We start from the raw sequence: 23,682 nt of genomic DNA, 5'->3' as shown, positions 1-23,682 counted from the left end.
CGGTTTGTGATGTAATGTAAAGCTGTGGAAGCTGGAGCGTACCCAGAAACACCCAGCTTCAGTCCTGTTAGTCACTTCTACACCTGTGTGGGGAAATGGACTACCTTTCTGTAGAGCTAGCTTCAGAATTCTGCCTCTGTATGTAACGTAAGGAGTTGTTCCAAACTAGCATTTTGCCCATCAGTGAGGTCAGAAGCAGCCTATTCAACTGAAAAACATCACAGCTCACTTTTGAAAGCCTAAATATGATTTAACTAAATAGGGCTTTAGTGCTAAAGCAGCGAAGACTGTAGTCCTTGAGTAATTTAAGCAACCCCCCTGCATTTCAGTGTACAAAACCTACTTAAGTATTCATTATTGCCCTGTGTGTTTAAAGAAGAAAACTTAGTGGTTGGCAACAATACAAAAAGGGCATGGTGATACTCACAAGCTTTTATTCTTAATGTATGAGAAAGAATCCATTAAAATCATAGACAGTTTCAAAATACTCTAAATACTTTGGACACATAGTATCCAAAATACACATGCAGCATACCAGTGAGTTACTTGTACTCTGAAATCACGCCTGGAAGACTGTTAGCTGCTAAATACAGATAGTTCCTCTCTGTTGTGAGTTATATGCATATAAAAAAAAAGTTTCAAAAAACCCCTTTGTTTCCAGGCCTGTTATAACTTACTGTCACACTTCAAAAATACAACAATGCAGCCTTTAACAAACCCTTCTAAATTATCTAATGCATAGTAATAAGAAGGAGTTATACTACTTGATCTGTATAAAAGTTTCACAGAATTTATTAAAAATACCCACCTGTCATAATGTTTAAATTATCAAGTATTTCATCACTTCAGCCAAAAGATCCAATTTTGTCATTCAGAAAATCTAGCCTGAATTTCATTTGCTCTTTGAAAAGCTGTGGTATGAAATTAAATCTTTGGCCACAATGAAGTCTCTTTGCCTTCAGTAGCACCATAATTTTACCCTTAATTAATACAGAATGTCTATAAAGTCACTGTGACATTTGTGCTAAACAGATATATTTTCAGAGCAGTAACATCAGTGATAAAATTTTATGCCAATGAAAATGACATTCAAAACTGCAATGAACTAGGAACATCCATTATTTTTCTTTGTTGCTTGATATATTAAATGCGTATAATTAGTCATAGTAGGCTTCAGTTAAAAATTTTCCAGCACTGGATGACACAAGCAGAGTTTTTGTGTATGATTTTACATAATTTCCCATGTATAGTTCATTGTAGTTATTTTCCTTCTTAAATAAGAAACCGACAACTAGTGACAGTGTTAATGAAGTATGGTACATTCTGTTTAAATACTGTCATTGACGATGAAGACATCTAAACAGCTAGCGTGTTTTCTTAAACTGTTTTTATTGCCTCAGATCAATATCAAGGTAGTATGGCTACTGGAATAACCTGCAAAAGTTGAAGAGAAGTACTTGCTGGAAACAACAAGGGACCTGGTTTCAAAGGTAGTATTCATTAATGGTTTTTCTTACTACGTATGAAGCTTTTTGTGTGACTGATACCTAATTCTAAAATAACTCTACTGTGAACTATTACTCAGTAGGATCTTCTGAATCCTGTCTGTGATTTTTATCATTCCAGAGTTCTGGTAGTTAATCCTGTTTCATCCTGTTTGGAAATAGCATTGTCCAAAATAAATGTCCTATGTGGGAATAGCATCACCCAAGATAAATGTCTGATTATAATAAACTTACAATGAAATATAAGAACTGGAAGTAGATATAGCTAATCTGGAATTATTTATTTGATAAACTCCTTCACAGTTTCATATTCAGTATTTAAAATGAAAAATTCCATTAAGGAATTATCTTTTAATGTTTACCATCTATGTTGTAAACCATGTTGTGCATGAAGAAATCTTCATCACAAATTTTGGCATTTTCTTGAATCTGTCAGTGTTTATAATCTTTTGTATTAAGATAATGGTACCTTTAGGTCCCTAGGTATTATGTAAGATGATGGGCAGGTAGAGTAGAAGGTAGTTCCTACTCCATTCTTAACTCTGTCCCTAACGAGACAAGTCAAAAAAGGTGTGTCTGCATACGCATTTGTGTGCCTCTGTATGCGTCTGTGCTAGGGAGGGAGAATAGAAAGCAATATTGGAGTACTACCAACACTTGCTATTTTATTGTGTTGCAGTACTCAGTGGCTTAAAAAGACAGCTACGAAAGCATTGCTCACAGTTCCCTGACTCATGCAAGAATAACCCCTTCCTGAGTAAGAGAGCAAAATCTGCATATATTGTGATGAGACTGTGTTAATTTTATCTGCAAGCAGTTGCTGAAACCATAACACATAATGCCAAAGAGATTTTTCTAGAATGCTGTAAACATGTTCTGCTTTGCTGTGCCAAAGCATTTCATCACAAAAAGTAGCTCTTTTAGAGATTTTGAAAGCAAAACATGAAAGAAGAAAAAGTCATTAGTGTCATGATTTATTTGGGATTGTCTTATTCTTGGATCTCAACAATTAAAAACAAAAGGAGAGGGAGAATGTAAAAATAGGATGTGATTAAGTGGAATCAGAAGAAGGGGGAAATGAAGTAGGAAAAGTAGCAGAGAACATGGAATAAGAAACCAGTAGGAATTTACAGCACAACAGCTACCTTATGGATGACTACTATTGGCTTGGATTTTTAGAGCAGAAAAAGTTAAAGGACGTCCAGCCTAAACCAGATCTATTTGGTATTTTAGTTCTGTATGTATGAGGCAGGAAATAGCTTTGAAATGCAGCAATTTCCTCCCTAGAAAAGCAACTTACTTTGCAAATATTAAAGTCAATAGTACTGCATGTCTCTGCCAATAAGTATTTAGCTTGAAATGGATGTTGACAATTTTGATTGGGGAAAGAAATTCTTTCAGATAAAACAATCTGAAGGAGAGATAACAAAAGCTTTTTCTGAAGTATTTGTTCAGTAGTAAGGGTTTTTCATATTAATGTTACTCTGCCTCAGCAGAGACATACTGATTTTTCAGTTTATTTACTTGAACTTGGGTATGGTACCCTCTTCATATCAGAGCTGAATGATTCAGGAGCTTTTCCTTAGGATTATATAGCATTTATTTTCTCTGCATCTGCTAACAGCAATGACAAATGAACCAGCGTCAGTATCTCTTTACACTGGTTAGGTATCAGATGTTTCTTTTTTCTGTTTGCATTCCAGTCACTATTAGATGTTGTCCACAGGTTTCAGTCCTAGAAGTTGAAGCATGCAATACCAAACCTACTAAATCCTTATATCATTCCTTCTCCCAGCAGCAGCATAGTTCTCAGGCAGACATTGTAAAAGAGCTATGAGCTTATGTATTTCATTATTGACATACTTTGGAAAGTTGTGGTGGTGATTCCCATCCATGGTGCTTTCATTTCAAATTTAAGGCCCCATTAGAGCTTATCTACTTTGATCAGACATAACCCTCACCAGTGGATACTTTTTGTAAATAGCTGTTATATTAATGTGCTGACACAGCCTACTTTACTTTTTTGGGAGTGGACCTAGAATTCACATAGGAAAATGAGGTATCTTGGAGATGCTGCTGAATCTGCTAACAAGATAAGGAAGAAATAGATGTGAAGAAAAGCGAGAGTGAGAAAATTAAAATAAAAAAAGCATGGAGAGCAGAAGAATCTGGAAAACCCATGTGAGCCTGCTTACCTTGCTGCAGCTTGCATCTCCCGCATGCAGGTTCAGTGTCAAACTCTTCTCCATTACTCTGTTCCCTCAGTACCCTCGATTCAAACTTGGAGTTTGGAGGTTGAATTGTTGGGATTCTTTTGATACCGTGACAACTAATAATTATATATATTGGCTTCATGTATGTGCTTAAAATACTAGCTGTGTTATTGAGGTAACCATCTCTACCCATTGTCTACAAGCATAATTCAGTATCAAAACCTAGTCCTTCTTGGCTTTAGTTAAAAACAAAACAATATTCCTACTAAGGCATAAAAGCCATAGCAGTTCTCATCCATGTTTCCTGCAATATCTTCCACAACCTCTGTAAAACTGATTTAAAGAAGGCAATTCTGAACAGGTTTAGATTTGTATCTGTTGGTTTGAATGTTTAAGCTTGGATTTTCAGAGAGTTGTCTAAAAGACAACTCCTTTACTGCCTTTAAAATCCAGACTTTAGGTCATCTAGTAAGAGTCTATGCTTTTAATGCTAAAACCATAGTGGCAAACTGAGCCATTGACCCATGCTAAATTAGTCCTATAGTATGGAAATGTAAGTGCAAAAATGAAAACCACATTCTGCAATCTGATAATGAGTGTGAATCATGAAGTATACGGAACCAAGAAATTGGTTTTTACCATACAGATTGGAGAGGTGATGGTTCATAACTTACTACATAAGGCAGTCATGTAATACGGATTTGGTGTGCTGCCTAAAGCATTAATAATAAAAAAAGTTTAGTGCCATTGTACATCTGTTCCAGAAATTCTTGTGAAAATCGTGGGAACTTGGTTTAAACAAGAAATAGTAAGTTGGTGTTGTGGATTTCTTACAGTATTAAGTATAATTCACCATTTCTTTTTTGTTTTTCTTCCACCCTCTTTCTCTTTACTTCAATACTGCTATCACTTGTTATATATTTAAACTAGAAGCTGTTGTGAATGGAAATTATATCTGCATAGTACTTATCAGAGTACCTTGTTCTTGACAGGTAGCCCTTGGCACTATTAAAATACCACAACATCAGCATAGATTTGTAAATCTGATTTTATTTAATGCTTTAATTTATTTAGATTTTTTTCTGTTGGAAATTATTAGACTGGTTTGTCTGGGTGGGAGGAATGAGTGAGAGGATAATTCTTCTGTGACCATGGGATAGTGCAGCTGAAATCTCTTCCTTTTCCTGCCATTCTCAGTCCTATTTCCATTGAAGTCCCTATCACATAAATATCAGACTTCAGAGATGTTCATCTGATGCTGGGGATAGATGTCTTTTAATGGTAGTAAGCTGTGAATGACTGAATTAGGAATGGAATTTATATTGTAATGGTTCTATGTATTTTTAGAATGTGGGTTTTTTTCATAATGGAGGCAGATGTGAGAAAGCCTGGGGGCAGACACAGAATTTTAACTGTGATAAAGAGACAATAGTCATAGGAAATTTTTTTGAGTGGTGCTCTTAGTGCTCTGGAACTCTTTCACCTTTCATGACAATTCCTCCTTTAGAATCTACATTCTACAGGCAAGTTATTACCTGATTACGAAGTTTGAAAAGTCACTTGGCAGAATCAAGAATCAACATGTTTCCAGGCAGACTGTCTGATTACTTGATCTAATCTAGCTAATAGCTATTAGCATAATTATATACCAGGCATAGTCCACATCTAAAACAAGCACTTCAGCACACAGGCATATGGAGTATCTTCCTCATGCATCATGTTTTAATTCATATCTCTGTGTTGTTAAATCTGTTGCTTATGACTCTGCAGTATTTTCCCTTATCCACCTTATCTCCAGTATTGCTTGTTTTCAAATCTCAGAATTACTAATTTGTGGCTACTGATATAAACCGATACTGGTTTTACATCTGGTAATTGAATGGTGAAATACTATTGCTGTTTTCTTAAACTCAGTTACAGATAGGCAATACATTTTTCAATTGAGTCAAAATAGCTATTTTTAGATGCTGCAGGAGCATGATGGAGACAACAAATATTCTGGTGCAGGTATATGACTTATTTTTTATTAATATATGTTTTAAAAATGTTTTATTTCCTCTGTCCTGGGTTTTTATTGTCTGTTTATAGTAGTTCAGCATGAAGTTAATAATGTTGCAAAAAACATTATTGTTAAGTTCTTTGTTAAGTTAAAGCATGGAGAAGACCAATTAGTGAAGGCAGCCATATGTTCAGTGATTTTTATATTGATATAATTGTTCAGTAGTGCATGTATTATCCATCTGATAAAATCTGTAGGAAGTCTGGCTTCACATCTGTAAAAGTTACCTGTTTCTTCTAGGAAACCTGAGAAGTTCCAGTCCTGGTTCTGATCTGGATGCCAGTTGTTTCACAGACTACAGAGAAAAAGAAGTGTCCAGGCACCGTATGATAGTGCTGGAAGGTAAAGGGTAATATCATTAAGGAGAAGATACACCTTACTGGCTAATTTTTGGTTATAGAATCAGACTTTTTTGACAGAATGACTAGAAAGATACGCCTTTGTCATCACATGTTTTATCCACCTAAGTGTTCTTGTTAAAAAAAATATTAGTGGGTAGTGGAATAAGTGAATCAATTCCAAAGAATTAAATTGCAACACACTGAGCTGTATGGAAGCCCTTACACAGATTTCACTATTTCTGTCATATTGTAACAGCAACGCTTGTTTCCTCAAAGGTTAAACATGAGAATTCACTGTATTTTGTTGCTGTTGATCATGGCTTTGGACCTTCACCTTCAGAAAACAGCTTAATGGTGGGAAGCAAAGGAAGGCAAAATATTTTTTAGTATCTTGCAGGTTTTACATGTCATGTGATTTTGAACTCCTTGGAGCTAGCCAACTGCAAATTACTTGTCATCGCATCTATTTTTCTGAACCAGTATACAAAAGCAACTTTTTGTATTAGAGTGACTAGCCACTAGAGGGCACGTGATATTCAGTAATTGAATGGTAATTCTTTACCATACATAACTTCATACTGGACCCCGTTGTAAACAAGAAATTTACCTTTTTCATGGTGGGTAGAAACTGATTCAAATTCTCCAGTAATTGCCATTGGAATAGCAGGTTTCTGAAACATTAGTGATTATGGGATACTCCCTGGAAGCATATCAATAAGCTGGAAAACGGAAGGAGAGAGCTGTGAATTGCCGCTGCTCTTGTTTGGCTGGTTATCATTTATAGCAGGGTTGGGATAACATTGTAGTAGTACGGAGCTAAAATGTAATTGCTGTATTTACATAGAGGAATAAAAATGAAAGTTAAACAAGAGGATAATGTTATATTTTATAGTCTTTGCAGAATGTCATAAAAATTATACAAAGGTGTTAAAATTGAATAATCAGAATTAGTATTCCCATTTTTCTTCTGTTTGGTTGTTACGATAGTTATGGGGAGATTCATCTTGCGAGCTAGATTACAGTCTTTCTTTGAGTGTATGGGTCAAGGTTGAGGATAAGTAAACTGCAAGTCTCCTCTCTAGTTGCTACCCAATTAGCTTTTTCAAAGGCAACATTGTGCAGACTGAGTGGGTTAGTCCTTCTGTCTTGCGAGGTGCCAATCACTCAGAAGAAAATGAGGAGGAAAGAGAGACACAAGGATTCCTGTCTTTCCCCCATCAGACTATAGAATAGGATCAGCATGTATGGGGCTGTAATACATATTATGCTATATAAATAATATGTGTTGCAGAGTGTGGAAATAGAAGTCTTGGGGGAAGCACACACTCGTGATCTTGTTTACATGCTGCTTGGAAAGTGCAGGAAGTGATTTGTCTGTAATGTGTTGACAGGGAAACAAATTTCATAGTCTCATAAATGTAACTGTATAGATAAACTGCCACTAGATGGTGGTCGTGAAGCAGAGGCTTTTAGCATTTGTAGGACCAACAGAGCTGGCAAGCTGAAATGAGCTTTCCCAGCTCTTCATATCTCCTCTTAACACACAGGCTTTGTAAGCTACACAACATATACCCCTGTGCATCACTAGGACAGTTTCATGCTATTTGAAGAGAAATCTTCATCTTAGTATGTTTGTCCCCATAGCAGGATAGCAGCTATAGCCCTATAATTTACAGCCAGTTTGTCCCTCTAGCACTGTGGCAGGATAGTGCTACTTGCACAACACCACCTATGCTGTTGGACCAAACAGGCTTTATGGTCTTACTTGTTAACTGCCACCATATCTAGCACATTATTTTAAAACCACTTAGATTAGGGAAGATAATCACTGAGGCAAAGAAAATTGCATGGCAGCTAGATCTGCAAAAAATGCATTTTGGACATTAGGAAAAATTTCTTTACTGAAAGAGTGGTTAAATATTGGAACAGGCTGCCCAGGGAAGTGGTTGAGTCCCCATCCCTGGAAGTATTTAAAAGACGCATAGATGAGGCGCTTAGGGACATGGTTTAGTGGGCATGGTGGTGTTGGGTCAACGGTTGGACTCGATCTTAGAGGTCTCTTCCAACCTTAATGATTCTATGATTCTAAAATATATGGAGACACCTAGTGAACATTTTCAGAGTCACTTGCTTTTTTGTGCAATTTGTTAAGTCAGTAGGCTCTGTTGAAGACTATATTCTTAGGTTTCAAGTTTGGTTTTAAATATAGGTAATTTTCAACTTTGTTCAAACAAATGGACTTAGAAGTTTACTTGTGCTATATGGGAAAAGTTTTAAAAAACAGCTGAGAGTGCTTTTGCTTAGTTCTTTTTTACAAGCTTCGTTGTCAAAATCCGTAACTGGTAAACAGTTGAACAGGATGGATGTTGCAGAGAGTTACAGTCATGTGAAAGGAATAGGGTTATAACAGAATTTTCTTTGTAGGCCTTAGTATGTCAGGCGTGAGCAGGGGTTAACATAAAATATAAAAGATTTTCTTTTTTTTTGTTTCCAGTGTTGGAATGTTTAATAATATCAGCAAGCTAGACAAATTCAAACTAAATGCCTTTCTGACAATTGATGAATGGCCTTATCCCTGTTTCATTGTATGGATTTATAATTGTGTGCAATAGTTGGAATTAGATAAATCCTCTTCTAAAACAACATAGTAACCTCTCTGGATGAGTGACAGCTTTAAATAGGACCTGGATCAATAGGAGTGCTGGAGAATTTACAGCCAAACTGAAGGAATGTATATTTTGTTCCCTTATTAAGTACTCGTATACAAGGATTGATTTTTGGGCAGAGGGGAGATTGTCAACAGTAGTAATTCAGCATTTCATGTGATATGATGATCTCAGTTTCCTGTATCTCTCTTGGCATTCTAGGGATGCACTGGCAGATTCTGGATTTACTTAGCTATTTGAGTAGTTTTAGGACATAGTCAAATGAACTGTGCTACAATGCAGTGACTTGATTATAAGCCTTTTGTAATGAGCTGGAGGTCTTTTGTATTTAGTCCTAATGGAGATCAATCTCTTCTCATAGTGTGTGGTTACTTTGTGCTGATGGATAGGTAGATAATTCATTTCACACTCTTCCTAGTCAAGAAAAACAAATCCGCTTAGGACTTTAAGAACTAGCTGGAAATTACCCCATTAAATATCCAGCTGCTTGTTGTTATTCTTTTACACGTAATTCATATAAAGTAGAACATACTACAAGGTGATATTTACTATAAAAAAATGGTATGTGTAAAGATATTTACTAATATTTAGAGTGCCCTAAAGTAGTAAGGAGATACGGTGCCTGAGATTATTGGCCTGCTCTAGGACTCAGACTGGTCAACTTCATGGCTAGGTCAGTGAACCAGCTGACCCTGACAAGCTGATCCAGCCCTTCGGATGTCTGTAGAAATGCTACTGCTGTAGTCTCCCAAACGGAATGCCTGCTTGGCTTTTTACAGCACTATCAATGTCTATTGGCATGGCAAAAAAACAAGTGGAATTTTGTTTCTTCCTGTGGCAGGATAGTGCTCTTTGCACAAACCGCCTGCAGGCAGTTGGACCAGACAGCTTGTTGTGACCTTGCTTGTTATTAGCCGCTGCCACACCCACTACATTCTTTTATAGCCAGTTTTATTCCCTAGACGTTCTGTTTTTGCAACTTAATAGCATACCTTCCCAGTGAACACTGCCTTACTGTGTACTTTTCCTGGCCTGTGTTCAGAAGGGGTGGGATCAACACCTGAATTTTCATCTGTCCATGTTAACTAGTCTGCCGTCACTCTGTGGTAGCACTCCCCATATCTTTAAATAGCGCGTAGGAGTTGAATCAACTTCTCATGCAGTTTGAGCAGAAAGAAATGCTTTGAACATATAAAGAGAACCAAAACCTTAATATTATGTATGAATGCCCATGTTCAGCAATGGAATGGGCAGTTACCTATGATGGTATCTCTGAAGAAGCTGTTGCATTCTCTTTTCAAAACTCCATAAAGTATTCCTGTTCTGATACTTTTTCTTGTCCTCACATTCCCCTCTAGAACTTGCCTACAGATGTGATTAATTCCTCAATTTTCTTTTTCAACTAAACTCTCCGTCTTTTTTTTTTTTTAAACTCACTAGGTTCCACAGACAAGGGAAACTGTTGTCTTGTTTGCTTGCATGAGTCAACATGTCACTGAAGATTTAATGTGCAGATTCATAGTATTCTCATTGGCAAAGTATTTTAGCACAGATCATCATCATCATCGTTCTTTGAATTACTAAATCCTTTTGCTATGGGAAAGAGCCTATTTTAAAATATATACAGCAATGGACTTCACAGTGGAAGAGCAAATGTTTAGTTTTCTGCTCTGTGTGTAGGCTTAACCCTCTTCCTAATAGTTCCATTTGTGGAGCTATGAATGTCTGCCGTTTAATTTCCTAGAGTAACACTGGTGACTGGCAGGTTTTCGTTGTTCTTTATAAGGCCTTCTGTTAACACACTGATGGATCTCTGAATCCAAAAACATCCACCGTGTTAGTGATCAGCTTGTGTGAAACGATGAAAGTCTACCCTAGAAATTTCAGATGGTCTGCACATTAGCTATGGCATGTAAAGCTTTCATGTGGCACACTGACTTTTTCCCAGCTTATCTTCAGTAACTAATGAAAAAAAAAAAGATCCCTTGTGTGAAAATACTGCAGGACTGATTTCAATAGAAATAAGGATTAAAAATGTTGATCTTTTTAGCCACGATATTACTTTTTAATTGTTTTCTAACATTTGTATGAAGTTTTGTATAAATGCATGTTACAGTCTGAGGACATATATGTCCTATCTAGGTTATACAGAAGTTGCCTTTAAATTTGCTAGTGTGAGCACATCTAGGAATAACAAGAAGCTCAGTTAACAACTTGAGTATTTACCTAGCTTCTTGGATAGATTTTGCAGCCTCCACTGACTTCCATACTATTAAAGCTATACACTAAACAATGATCAAAGTAGCCTAAAGCTTTAGTTCCCAAACTGTGCCACTTGGGCCTTTGGGATTATTGAATTCATACTAAGTGTTTTAGAGAAGTGTGTTGTTATTATGGTGTTTCCAGTTACACATATGAAGAGACAGACTGACATGCAATACAAGTTACCAACACATAACTAACCCATTTTCCTACTCCTTCCTTTAGTGTAAGACACACATACAACAATCTAATGTAACTGTGTTATCAGTCTGTTGTTTTTAAATCTCCTTTGTATTCTCTAAGCTCCTCTGGCCAGACAATTACTTTCCTGAGTGAAAGTTGAAACATACTAATATCATTAGGTAAATGAAATCAGTGTAAATTAAGGGTTAGTCTGAACTGAATGTTGTTGTCCACTATGCTTTTTCCTTCTCTCATGAACTGTAATTACTCTCTTGTGTGGAATATATGAGTAATTCCTCCATTTTGCAGTTCTCCACTGACCTTTGTCAAGTCTTGACCTTTGTCAAGAAACAAGTCAACTCTTCCGCACACATTTTCCACTGTGGTGAGCAGTCGTACATGTAGATGACAAGGTGGAGCAAAGCAGAATGCCAAAACAGTAATAGGTCATGAAGGCTGCATTGAAGTAAGTCTTTTGCCTTGCTCTCATTAGGACAGTGTTTTGTTTCTCAGACACAGATCCTCAGTCTTGCACATTATGTTTCTGACTCTTGCTTATTTTCCAGTGTTTATACTTCAGTTATTTTCATTTTACCTTTTCGCTTTTGAAGGATAAGTATGACTAGTATAAATAAGGCCCAATTTTGTCCAACAAAGTGAAATGTAGACAAATTCTAAACGGGTTGTGTTAGGTTGGAGTATGTAACACATAGGACCTTCTTTCATAGCTTTTATTTCTTTACGTTGTTTATTTAAATTTAGTTTTATATGAATTTGGTTCAACAGAGCCTGCTGTTCTCTGTTCTAGGGGGATACTTGGGTATATAGTCCATTGTCTACCTGATGTACATTTGTATGTGTAGGATGGACGGTATATTATCGTGAATATACCTTTCCTAACCTTCATTTTAATAGCAGAACAATTGATATTAGAACTTGATATCAATAGCACATGAGGCTTATTTACTATAATAAACTCTAATGCAGAAATTGCATTTAAGCAGAGGGTATAGTGCAGAAGTAGCAAGTCAATTTAAAGCAGAAGGAGGCACCCCACTGTTACATATAAGACTGATATCAAGCAATGCTTTTTATAGAATAAAAGTAATGCATTCTAGTTGAGTTTGCTGATATAGTACAAATTTCTTATTTCCCATGTCCATTATTTTTTTGGAGAGTGATGCATCCATATGGAACTCTGCATTTGGTCTCAGTCCAGATGTGAATCATTGCATGGGAAATGTGAGCATTCAGTGTGCTCTAAGCTATGGAAGAATGAAAAAATATACTTTTCCAGCTTTTTTTAATCTTTTCACCAGAAAGTTATACAGAGAATGTAACTGTCCCATAAGAGGGAGTAAAATGAAATTATGCTAAAATCTCACAAAGCATTAAGTTACTTTTTGAGTAAACTTATTAAACATATGCAGAACTTAGAAAAATGTAATGAACCCTTTCCCTTCAAACACCCTCCTTGACAACATGCAAGGTTAAGGGAAAAATAAAATATGACTGTTTTTCTGTATTTCAGCTCTTCATCTGTAGGTGGTTTACTTTCTAAAGACTTGACGATCTGGCTTCTTTCATTGGCAAAATGCACGCTATTGCTTTTCACCTACCATATATGCTCTAGCTGCTGAAATAGCTGATAGAAAGTCTTTGAGATGTAGTGCTATGGGTGCTTGCTTTCTTTGTTTTGGCACTGCCCATTTTAAAATGCTGCCATAAATGAAATTGTGCTCACAGCAGATAGAAATTAAAGTACACAAGTCTCAGAGAAGTCTCCATGTTTTCTTCTCAAAATTGAGAACACAGGCTTTTGATAGTTAATGTTTACTCTGGGAAATAATCTATTCCAGATATTCTACTGAAACTTGTACCAGGTTTGTGGAGACACAAACACAGTCCCACACAGACTTGAGGAGGGGCTTAATGAAGCAAACTGTCAGTGCAGCAGGTACATGCTCTAAGTCTGTGTGTTACTTCAGTTTTGTTTGTTTGTTTGTTTGTTTTTAGCAGTTATGGTTTCAGAATAGATGTCTGGTGTGGAAAGCTATATAGCTGATGATGGATTTGATTGTCCTACATCATGTTCACAAAACCCCAGAACTGTTTTTCTGGGGTTAATCTAAAAGTCCTCTAGAATGTTCCAGTTACACGTTTTAAGCATACCTGATTAGGTTTTATGAAAATAGCACATCTAGGATGATTACACTATCATGTCTAATTATGATGTAATTATCAACTCTACTGTTAATTAAAATGCCATAAAGAAAACTATTTTCGATAGCCTGAAAAATCTAATAAGAGCAAAAAGAAACCTCCATATTTTTTTAAAATACATGCATTTTAAACTGATGAATGCCCTGTAAGTTGTATGCATCTAAATATAAAATATTTAGAATCTCTAATAAAGTAATGATATCTTTGGATAAAGGAACTCACAAAATGCCACTTTGATGCTAATTGTGAGCAAATGAAGAACCTTGCTGATGATTTCTGCCTTCCTTTGCAGACTGTGACTTCTCCCACCTATGTTACGTGTTTGGAGAGATGTATCCCTCCATATCCCCTGACAGAATACTCTGAACATTACCCTGCTCCTGATTTAGGCTTCTCTGAGCTAAAACGTCAAGGTCTTCTCCTCAACAAGAAGTAATTACATACTTCAAACAGTGCATTATGTACACCAGTCTTATATCATGTTTTCATACATTAAGGGCTTGGCTGGGAAAGAAATTGAATTGCTGGCTGTTTTCCTGTCTTACATTTGCCAGAGTCAGTGACTGACCATTTATTTCAAATCTGTCTTGATGATTAGAAGTGCTCATCTTTTAAGAACTTGAGTTTTGGATCCGGGCTCTGACAGTATTCAAATCCTAAACTAATGGTGGGGTGCTCAGAGAATACAGCCAGCAGCATACTTCAGATCAGAATGTCCTGCAAATTCATGGCTGTGTTTATTCAAGACCACTCACCCAGTGACCCCCCAATAGAAAGCAGACACATCTTCTCATGAGAACATGACGGAAAAAAAAAAGGAATAATTTTTTGGTCAGATGTTACAGGATCCACAATGCAGTATATATGTTGCATTCACATTGTGTTGAAGGCATGTTTTAGCTTTGGAAAATGCTGTTACGTGCTTCATAGAAAATGGTTGTGATAGGTAGTGAATGTTGCTCAGTACTCACAGCAGGGCCTGAGGCCTCTGCAACCGATTCCTCTGAAAAAGTTGGTCTAAAAGGCATCAGACCTTTTGCTGTAGGTCTAAACTGACAAAAGTCAGCCTTTTCAGGTCTCCCTTTCTGCAGTCCAGTTGCCATGCTTACACGTTACTCGGCAAGATGCGAGGCAGCGTATCCCCCGTGAACTGTCTTTTGGCAGTCTCATCTACTGGCATTCAATAATGTGATGACAATTGTACTGATGTATTTCCTGTCAGGCTTCCCATTCAAACCAGTAGTGCAGGAGAGGTATATAGCTTAGTTGTTTGTGAAGAGATTTGCAGAAACTCAGCTTTGAGAGTGGTTTCTTGATACTAAAAACTATTGCCGTGTGCGTGACAAGTTTAGCTGAATAAACTTTGCCATAGGTGAGCAGGTTTAGCCAGCCAAAGCTTATGGTTGTGTTGCTATGGCTATCTCATTTGGCATAGTTCTTGTGAGTAAAACGTGGCATTTGCGTCACTAGTAGATCATTTTGAAAATGTTCTCTCCTGAAGCAGCATGGCATAGGTTTTGAGATTATTGAAGCTCTTCTTCAAGAAGAGGAAGTATGGTATGGCTGGCTGTAGAGAATTGCACATGGGTAGAGTGAGTGTTCATATGAATCTACTAATTTAATTGCTTGAGATGCTGCTGGTCGTACAAAGGAAATGTCAACCTTACAGAAGTCATCATAACTCCCCTGCAGTTTAGGGCATACATAAATGTTGGAATCCAGTTGAGTTTGGGCACTTCTCTTTGGAATGGTTGTACTTTGGGTACAGTTTGTCTTTTGTCAAAGTTGCCAATCAGCAAGAGTATTAAAGTCTACTGATTCACTGTTCCTTTTAGCTGGAGGAAAAGGATGCTGCTTAGAAGAACTGAGAAGAATGTAAGTTAATAATAAAAAGCTGTACAAACAAGAAACTGGATATCTCGGCTTTAGTGAAAATAAGGCTAGTGTGGCATCTCAGATACAAGCTCAGATAAGAATCAGCATGGCAAACTCACAGCTTGTAAATCCTGTTTAATTCTCTCATTACTCTTTTGTAGTGTAAACACGAGACGGTTTATAGATCATCCGGAAGAAATTCCAGACCAGACAAGTTCATTCACTGACTTGAAAGATACACATTTTTTAAAGGGTGGGGAAATCATATTTATTCTGAAATTATATCTATGCTGTGGCCCTGCCTCTTTTGTTCCAAAATGGGCAATAGAAAGAGTGTACATTTTCTGATTTTTTGAGAGTAGGAAAAGATGCATACATTAAAAGAATTAATCTCCAAGTGCTTTGATTAGCAACCAGTTATCTTTAAGGGAAGGTCACTTACTGCATGAGGAAAATTATAGTTTGTGGTGTTTCTGTACAGTTCTTCAATTCTGTGTGTTAAATCATAATCCTGGCTATATGAGTGGAGGGAGCATGCAGAAGTTGCCTGTGCTTAGTATTTTATGCAGTAGTTATTTGCCAAGATGTGGTAGTTTTTTGTGTGGGTTTTGTTGGGGTTTTTTTAAGGTGGGATATATTAGGAATTTATAAGCACAGGGGTAAGTAAAGTGTGGGACAGGAAGATAATCAACAAATGTGATATCAAGAACATATGGCTCCAGATTGATGAGGGAATTCTCGGTCTCACAGGCCAAGGTGCTGATGCTAAAAAGGCATGACTTCTCCCCGGCAAGAGGTGATTCCATCTCTAGGAGAAAACAGAAATGGGAAAAGCAGTGAGCTGTATGTGTTTATAGAGCTCTATGTGTTTATATATTCTTCTGTTCACTGCCTGTGTTTAGAAAGGACCTTTTTTAATGAAAATATGCATTTTGGATGAATCAGCCTTGATTTGAAGCCTGCAATTATTGCTCAAAAATGACTCAAATGGGCCGGTTCCAATGGAAAGAGAGCTTCCTAAAAGTACGTGAATGCTATGCAAATGCAGTAGTGTCTAAACACTAGTTTAGCTGTTATTCTGGAATGGGTAGAACTGTAAATATTAGAAAGAGGAAGAGATATTGTACATATCAACTTGAAAATGAGGTATTTGCTGGTTCTTATGTAGAAGCAGAAAGCTGTATTCAATGCTATTTGGAACTGCTGTGGAGATGAGCAAGTTCTTAGTGCTTTTTCCATCTTGGAAAGATAAAAATCAGGCACGTTTTCCATGCAGTTCAAAAGAACCCACCTTTTGTTCTGCCATATACTGCTCAAACTGTGGACTAGACATGGCCCCTTCCACCTCCTTAGATCTTAACTGGCACACTGAGTTAGTGAACGTATGTACTTATGATATCATGCTGTGCTAACCATATCCTTTTCCATAATATTTCAGCTCCTGTGGGGAAGGGCATGGTCAAATATTAGCTTAGCTTAAAACATATAATCACTGCTGTGTATCTTAAGAACAGGGCATTAATTGTATCTGTAAAGACATTCAGAACACACAGACTACTTCGCTGTAAAAAACCAACCCTGAAATACAAGTTTTGACAGTCTTTTTTATATCCAACAATACAAACCCCGTAGATTCAGCTCAGTTTCTTCCCTTAATTTGACCTTGTCCCACAGGAGATACTTTTTATGTGGTCAGGTCTGGAAGTTCACATCCCATTTGATACACCTGTGTTGAAAACCATCCCTGTTCTATTTATTAATCGGAGGAAAAACATTTAAAAAGATATTGTTTGATCTTCAAACTAAAATAAATAGGGGAGAAACATGCATTAATATAAATATCCCCACATAAAGTGTGTAAAACACATGCCTCAGGAGCTAGACAGATTACCTTCTATAGAGATACTTGCCTTGTGTTTATGTTCCAGTTCGTTCATTAAGATGATAAATATGATTGCTGTTCTGATGTTTTCTGAAAAACAAACAGCTTTGCAAATAGTAACTATCAAAATAAAGCAAGAAAATGAGGAAGTGATTTACATCGAAGTTCCAGATACTTTTCATCATAATGGCCACTACGCACTGGGAATTTCAATAATTATTCTTAATCTGCTAAATGACTCTGAACTTAACATGTTTTCCATAAAAAATAAATCTCAATAAGAATCTCAAGAGATTTGTTTTTCCTTCTCTTGATGTTTTTAAGCTTTCTGCTCTCTAGTCACTCTGTGCTTCCACTTTAGCTCATTAGCCTGGGCACTAAGAAACTCAGTTTGTCCTCTTTATCATCTTCACTCCTGAAGGTTAATAACAGAATGCACAAAGCTTTTGAAGAGACAAGAAGACTTCAGAGGCATATTTTAATAGATCTTTTAAAATGTAGTATAGTAGCACATGGACAGATAAAATATTTAAGCTATAGAATTAAAGCAGTACATCTCAGGACCTAGTGTAACAATCCAGGAAGAATACATAATAGAGACAGTCATGGTCATTTGCACTTTGGACAAGCACAATTCAAGCAATTCAAAGACCTTTTTTTTTTTCCCCTCCCACTAGTGAGCCTTGGTAACACAGATAAGCTGCTGACACATAACAGTAACAGAAGAAACAGTTCAGGAGCTTCACTATGAGCTTATAAATAGTCATAATCAATAAAGCCTAACTATGATCATGCTCACCATGCAAGCATACAGTGTAATTCAGACCATGTTCTCAACAGTGCCCTTTGTAGACAGGTACTTTAAGACCTTTCCATATCCTTGGTGGTTTTTTTAGAACTCTCCTAAGTGGTTATTTTTTTATAGTTGAAGGGATGAGTTGCATTGCTATGTCGTTCATGTTCCCTTAGCATGGCAGTAAATAATTACACAAGCACAGATGAAGGAAGGGTGTCCTGTGGACCAGTCTGAAGAATATGTAAAAAATGCTTAGTCCCTGCTTGCTGCTGTCTTTTTGGCAGCAGCTAGAAGGATCCTGGGGAAGAAATGCACCTTTTATCTGGAGCAAGGTGGTGTCAGTAGTAGCAATAATCTCTCCAAACAAGATGTTAAAATGCTTCATTCTGGCTCTGTGTAAAGGTGTAAGTTGATGAAATATTAGGTCTAGGGAGTCTAAATTCCTTGGTGTGGAACTAAATCTAGAATAGCCTTAGTTGAATCCATACAGCAGTCAGACTTGGACTTAAACTTTGTTGCACAAGGTAATTATCATAATTAAAACCTTGATAACAATCCCCAAAATCTGAAAATACTAGGAAAAAAGACCCATGTAAATGCAGTCTGTCAACCCAGACTTTTAGAAGTTGAGTGCAGTTCAGCAGCTTATTTCCCCCCCCCGTAACTCATTAAAAATAACATTTTATGTATTTTTGATCTTCAGAAATGCTATTGTCCACCTTTAACCTAGCAACAGCTTTACCCTGCCAGACAAAAGACCTGGGCACTTTGCTCTGGCAGTGACCTGTTGGACTTGGCTAGGGAATAGGATAGGACAGATGTATTAAATTCTCACTACCTTCAGTAACTGTATTAATAAATACAAGAAGGATTCACCTAGTAATTTTTCAGTGTATATGACATTTTAATAACCATATTATCATATTATCCTGGGGCAAGGGGATATAGGTGTTAGATGTTTGGCATTTCTCCCCCCCCCCCCCTTCTTTCTTTTTTCCCCTTTAGCACCTTTAAGTATACCTCTGACAGACTTACTTTTTCTTCAGTATTTGAAAAAGTAATTGGTTTTTAAAATCCCTTCCCAAGTAACGCTTGTTTTTTGGCAGTTTACTGTAGTTTTCTGCATTTAATCAACCAAATGTTTTGACTCTTTTTCCTCATTTGTAACTGCAGTCTTTTGAGGGATTGATGTTTACTTCTCTCTTATTCCGTTAGCTTGCTGTTCAATCATACTAGCTTTTTAATTTTTTAACTTTTTTTTGAAATGTCTCAATAGATATTATGCATTTGCTTTGAGCCTTTAATATAGTGTCATTAAGTACTCTTGCCTCAATTCACAAACATCCCTTTCACAGTGCTTTTTAATTTTTTTTTTAAAAACTTTCAGGTTTTATGTAATTGCCATTTTGAATTTAAACATCATAATAATAGCTATCTGGCTTTTCCTTAGCCTTGTTTAAAAAAATTAAAATGGAATAGTGAAAAGGACAATTCCTGAGTATGAGTTCTGTTATACTGTAGTCACTGCTTGTGCTGTTTCAGTTTCATCATTTTGGAGCAGGATCTGGGTGTTTAGGAGCACATCAAAAGTTACTTCCCCTCTGATGGAGAAGTTATGGAGAAATGCCTTTTTTTTTTTAGGGAGAGGTTGCTTCCCTTCCGCAAGTGGCAGTCTGTTACGGCATGTAAAAAAATCAGTTTGGGCATCACACCATATGTGGCATTTTCCCAGTCTACATGGAGGTAATCGAGATCTCCCATTATTATTGCATTTACTGACCTTGCAGTCTTAAGGACCTTCCTCAACCTGTTAAATCACTCTTTGCCATTCTTATTAGGCAGTCAGTCATCCAGCTGTAACATATTTCCTGCTTAGACCCAGAGATCTTGTTTAAGAGAGAAATAAGCATTCTAATCCAACCAGGCTTCTTAGAAGTATGTCTGTCTGTAGTCCTGTTTTCAATTTTTTGGTAACCCTTTACATTGGGAATAGTTTTTTTTCTTCTTTCTTCAGACTGTTCCTCACCATTTGCTATCTGAGTTCTTGCCAACTTCTTATTCTTTTCTTGAGGATACCAAGCTTTTATGCTTTGCTTCAAAGACTGTCTCATTCTGAGTTGTGTACTCTTCTGAGCCTGTTGTATGTCCCTATACTTTGATTTATAAAAAAACAGTTTTAAAAGTAAATATGTCAAACTAGAAGCCGATGGTATTCTTCAGAGATCTTTAGCTCATCTTTGGAAACAGTTTTAACCTACAATAATTACCTAAAATTTCTCAGTTCTATGGACCTAATATGACTGCGTCATATTAGACTTACTCCAACCTGACTGAGGTTTTGAGAAGAGATACAAATATCAGATATATCAGAAGAGGTGCAAATAGTCTCAAAATTTAGTCACAGAAATTGGCAATAAAAAATAATCAACTCAGCATTTGTTTTCAGAGCTTATAAATGCTATTGTTATTCCTGTCACTATTATAAGTTACTACTTCAGTGATATTTCATTGACTTTATATAAACATGAGCTGCCATCAGATGTAAATTCAGTGAAAAAACATCAGAGGGTAGAAAATTAATAAAGGCCATGATTTCTTCCTGAAAAACTGTTAATTTCATATGTAGCAATGTATGATGTTAGGGGCTATTGCATAAGATTCACATATCAGCTAGAGACTTGTTTCTGAAAAAAGGCACAGAAAAAATAACCCTATTCTTGTCAGCAATTTACATGGATCTCAAAAGGTGTAGCACCTTCGCCTAGTTTACCATGGGTCAGCTTAAAAATTACCTGACTTTTTTTTTCCCTCATGGATGATTCTGTAATAGAGATCACATTACAACGTAATGGGCATTCTGAAAATGGGCATTTTCAGAAACGTAAAAGTTTCTGAATACCTATTCACAGGATTTTTCTTCTGTGTAATTTTAGTACAGTTAGCCTAACCAAGTTTTAATTCCTAATCTGTTGAATTAAGCGTTACAGGCTATGACACAGTGTGACAACTGTTTGTTTTAAGTACTGAAATAATTTTGTTGCTCTTTCCATTTTATAGGATACATAGGAATTTCTCCCCTTAAAGTGTTGCTAGAGCTGTATGCCTTAGACTTTGGGAAGGCTGATGCTGCTGTATTTATGCTGATATTCAGCTTGATCATAGCCTGCAGACAAGCGAGGTTTGCTTGGAAGACAGGAGTGTCACTGTCTGTGGGCTAGTTATTCTGAAGTTCTGTTGAACAGGGGCTATTTTCCTCTTGATGAAGACTAGTGGATCTTTTCAAATCTACAGGACTGACATCTCACTAGATGCTGGTCATTGTTAGGAAGGCAACATTGTGCACAATAGCTTTAGGCAGTTGTAAACTTCAGTAGTAATTGTCCAGTTAAAAGGACTGATGGAGTGAAGCAAGTGGTGCAGCCAGAAATGGATCCTTGCCTCGTTTCTGCTACAGCATGTGAAGATTTCTCCAGTCTCTTCTATCCAGCCTTACCTACGAGAAATTCTATAGTTTGTCTCAAAATGACAGCTTTCCTTCTAAGCCCTTTATCTACTGTTGTTGACAGCTGCAATAATTTACCCATGGCCACAGAGTCATGTTTTGGTTTTTTTTTTTTTAAAGTTGATTAACATTTACATTGTTACCTTCTGTGAGCCTTAGCCTTACAGCAACTCAAACACAGAATGCACACACGACTAGTGTCCTTGGCTGAGATGTTTCCTCTTCAGTTAAGCCAGTGGCTGTTAGCTCTGATAGGCTAAAGAGTTTGTCTTTTTCCAGTGTTCACAATCCTTCTTACAGCTAAATCTTACTTTTCTCCATAGCTCATCTCTGTTCCTACCAGGCTCATCCATGTCCCTCTTCTTCTGCTACCCTGCAAAGTTGGGTTTGGCCATGAAGGTTTCGTTTTGCTTGGCAATTCACCAATATTTGTTAGGCCTGTTCTGACTTTGCATGGCTGTGTTGTCATGCCACAGCTAGGTGTTCTCACTGGAGCTGTATAGAATCATAGAATAGTTTGGGTTGGAAGGGACCTCTAAAGGCCATCTAGTCCAATCCCCCTGCCATGGGCAGGGACATCTTCAACTAGATCAGGTTGCTCAGAGCCCCGTCCAACCTGACCTGGAATGTTTCCAGGGGTGGGGCATCCTGTGCCAGTGTTTCACCACTGTCAGCGTAAAAAAAGTCTTCCTTATATGTAGTCTAAATCTACCCCCCTTTAGTTTAAAGCCATTCCCCCTTGTCCTGTCGCAACAGGCCCTGCTAAAAAGTCTGTCCCCATCTTTTTTATAAGCCCCCTTGAAGTACTGACAGGCTGCAAGAAGGTCTCCCCGAAGCCTTCTCTTCTCTAGGCTGAACCACCCCAACTCTCTCAGCCTTTCTTCATAGGAGAGGTGTTCCATCCCCCTGATCATTTCCGTGGCCCTCCTCTGGACGTGCTCCAACAGGTCTGTGTCTTTCTTATGCTGAGGGCTCCAGAGCTGGACGCAGTAATTCCAGCTGGGGTCTCACCAGAGCAGAGTAGAGGGGCAGAATCACCTCCCTCGACCTGCTGGCCACGCTGCTTTGGATGCAGCCCAGGATACGATTGGCCTTCTGGGCTGCGAGCACGCATTGCTGGCTCATGTCCAGCTTTTCATCCACCAGTACCCCCAAGTCCTTCTCGGCAGGGCTGCTCTCAATCCCTTCATCCCCCAGCCTGTATTGATACTGGGGGTTGCCCCGACCTGGGTGCAGGACCTTGCACTTGGCCTTGTTGAACCTCATGAGGTTCACACGGGCCCGCTTCTCGAGCTTGTCCAGGTCCCTCTGGGTGGCATCCCGTCCCTCTGGCGTGTCGACCGCACCACTCAGCTTGGTGTCATCTGCAAACTTGCTGAGGGTGCACTCAATCCCACTGTCTATGTCATTGATGAAGATATTAAACAGTATCAGTCCCAATATGGACCCTTGTGGGACGCCACTCGTCACCGATCTCCATCTGGACATTGAGCTGTTGACCACTACCCTCTGGATGCAGCCATATGCCTCTGTGTATGTGTCTAGAATTAGTATTTTAGGATATAGCCTAGATCTTTGTGCTACACTGAGATGAGTCACTCCATTTCTCTCCCTTTGAGCATTGAGGAGAAATTTTATAAGGCAGTGCAAGACTGCAGCACTTACATTTAACTTCAGTTACAGGGGACAGGGTATGAAGTAGCAATACCCAGCTTGGGCAGAAGCGATCTGCTGACAAACCAAAATTCCTAGTTGAACAAATTAAGTGCATGGTGGTTAAAAATGTCAGATACAGTATCTGAGGAAAGGTACAAGCTGACTACAGTTCAGGCATGCTCTTAAAGACAAATAATAGAAGTCAAAGAATCATCTCATGAATGCTGTCCTGAAAAAAATTTCTCCTCTATCCTTTCATATAGACTTCTTGTATGTAACTATATCAATTCACCAAAATTTCAGGTCAGACTGTTGAGAGTTACGAACATTCATGTATGACTTACATTGGCTAACTTGTTCATAATGGACACTTCTCATTCAGGCAGGAGTGAAGATCGCACACACACAAAAAAGTATCTTTTTAGAGGCCAGGATTCTTTTGAGCCTATTTAAATAATAATCCTAATTCAGTTAGGGTTGTATTTAGGCTTTCTACAAGATAGAGAATCATGGACACAG

Source organism: Aptenodytes patagonicus, chromosome 6 (assembly GCF_965638725.1).
Source record: "Aptenodytes patagonicus chromosome 6, bAptPat1.pri.cur, whole genome shotgun sequence".
Classification (NCBI taxonomy): domain Eukaryota; kingdom Metazoa; phylum Chordata; class Aves; order Sphenisciformes; family Spheniscidae; genus Aptenodytes; species Aptenodytes patagonicus.
The sequence above is the reverse complement of the archived record's forward strand: the minus strand, read 5'-3'. Positions refer to the sequence as shown.